This window comes from Myotis davidii, unplaced genomic scaffold (genome assembly GCF_000327345.1).
Source record: "Myotis davidii unplaced genomic scaffold, ASM32734v1 scaffold9, whole genome shotgun sequence".
NCBI classification, from domain to species: domain Eukaryota; kingdom Metazoa; phylum Chordata; class Mammalia; order Chiroptera; family Vespertilionidae; genus Myotis; species Myotis davidii.
In genome coordinates, this window is record NW_006299435.1 from 1644162 (window position 1) to 1646660 (window position 2499).

Genomic DNA, 2499 nt, shown 5'->3' on the forward strand with positions numbered 1-2499 from the left:
GCCTCCCAGCTGCCATCCGTGTGCTTCCAATGTGGCTCAACCAGAGGAAAATGGAAATCTGTTATGCTTGTAAACACACTTAAATGTGCATAGAATCAGCCATACAAATTATAAAACATCAATTTGACTCATGCTATTCATTGTTTTGTGATAGTTACAGTGAATCTAGTAAACTTTTTTTTTAAAGAAATTTAATGAACCGTGAAGCACCATTTTTCACCCAAAGTAGATACTAACTGAACCTGTACAGTAAGACACGACAGTTTTCTGGCCCATCACGGCCTTCGTAATGCTGAACCCTCCCTCACCTGTGCACCTTGGGGTGTTGTACTATTTTTTTAAAAATTCTTTATTGTCGAAAGTTTTGCATATGTTTCCTTTTCCCCCCATTGACTTCTCCCCACCTGCTCCCACCCTCAAGCGCATGCCCCTATTCCCCCATTGTCTGTGTCCATTGGTCATGCTCTTATGCATGGATACAAGTCCTTACGACAGTTTTCTGGCCCATCACGGCCTTTGTAATGCTGAACCCTCTCTCACCTGTGCACCTTGGGGTGTGTACTATTTTTTTAAAAATTCGTTATTGTCGAAAGTTTTGCATATGGTTTCTCATTGTCATTTAATTTGCATCTCTCGGATGATTGGGTTGATCTCTTACTCTCCCCCATCCCCCCACCCCAACTTCCCCTACCTTCCCTCTGAGGTTTGACGATCTGCTCAATGCCTCTCTGTCTCTGGATCTGTTTTTGTTTAATGTATCCCATTGTGTAGATGTACCACTGTTTTTAATCCATTATTTGCTGATGAGTACTTAGGCTGTTTCCAAATTTTAGCAATTGTAAATTGTGCTGCTATGAACATAGGAATGCATATATTCTTTTTTTTTTTCGTGAAGCATTCCATATTTTATTTAAAAAAAGGAGAAATTTTAAAATCTCTTCCACTACTATTTACAAAATAAACTAAAAGTTATTATTCAAGCATTAAATCTCATCATTAATAAGACACCATAAGTAAAAAAAGAGATTCATTTACTTGATATATATGCATTACAGTATTGGCCAGCATCTGAAAAGCAACCAAGTTTGTTGCTCTGTTTAAAAGAAAGGAAAAAATTTTTAAAGGAAAATCCCTAAATGTGGCCTAGAATTACTCTGGGGGAAAAAAAACATAAGGAAGTTTCCTTCAAATATCTGGAAAACTGTAGTTAAAAAATAATGTATTAGACCTCAAAAAGAAAAGTAAGTAATTTGCATTTTGCCTCCCTAACAAAGCTTATGTCAATATACTCAAAGACTGATAGCAGAAATCCAATTAGTGTCATTTACTATCCACACCCAAGGACAAATAAAGTTAGAAAATAAGCCTTATTTCAGAATCGCTGCAAACCCCTGGGAGAGAAAGCTGCCCTTGAGTTCTGATCGATGCCAGATAGTCCCGCTTCTCCCGTATGAGTCTGGGTCCCCAGAGACTCGCCCGGCACTGGAGCCCAGAGCCTGAGACTCCCTCCCAATTGAAAACGAAAACCGCACCCTCAGCCACCAGCCCGCTCCACATGCACTCTGCACCTTAGTATTTTACTTCCGCACTGCGCCTCCTCTGAGTCTCGGTATGCTTTTCTCTTTCCTTTTAGTTGTAGAATTTCCACTCAGCCAGCCTTCCTGTGGTTCTGGATGATGTCAGCTTCGTCTTTTAGTTGTATTTTTGAAGTGGTTGTTCGAGGCAGCAAACTCCGGTATTTACCTATGCCGCCATCTTGGTTTCTCCAAAAAATTTCTATATGTGATACAGCACCAGAGTTAAGTTAGGATTTTTCAAAATGCTGACACACCGAGCTCAAGACGTTCGCCATCACTGTCCTAGGTGTATACATAAATAAAAATTCATCAGGCTATATACCACCTGAGATTGGTATAGTTTACTGTATGTAGGTTACACGTGAATAAAAGAAATGAATGGACAAATGAACAGAGGGCTTGCTGGAGTTTCCTGTGCTACCACCCGAGAAAACAGGGCTGGGGGGCCCACTCTCAGGGCCTTGCACTCTTAGATGAGTCTCACCACTTCTCCTGTACCTCACCTACGCAGTCTATGCACACTTAACGTTTTGAGCCTGTGGAGACCTACTCAGACCGTCAGAGGTGGTATAAAGGTTATTATTATTATTATTATTATTCAATATATTTCTTTATTGATTTCAGAGAGGAAGGAAGAGGGAGAGAAAGACAGAAACATCAATGATAAGAGAGAATCATTGAGCGGCTGATTCCTGCACACCCCCTACTAGGAATCAAGTCTGCAACCCAGGCATGTGCCTTTGGCCAGAATCGAACCCTGGACACTTCAGTCCACAGGCTGATGTTCTGTCCACTGAGCCAGATGGGCTAGGGCTTGGCTACATTTTTTAGTTGATACATAATTGTAAAAGTTCACCCATTTAAAGTGTTTTTTGTTGTTTTCACAGAGTTGTGCAATTAACAGTACAATCACTTTTAGAAT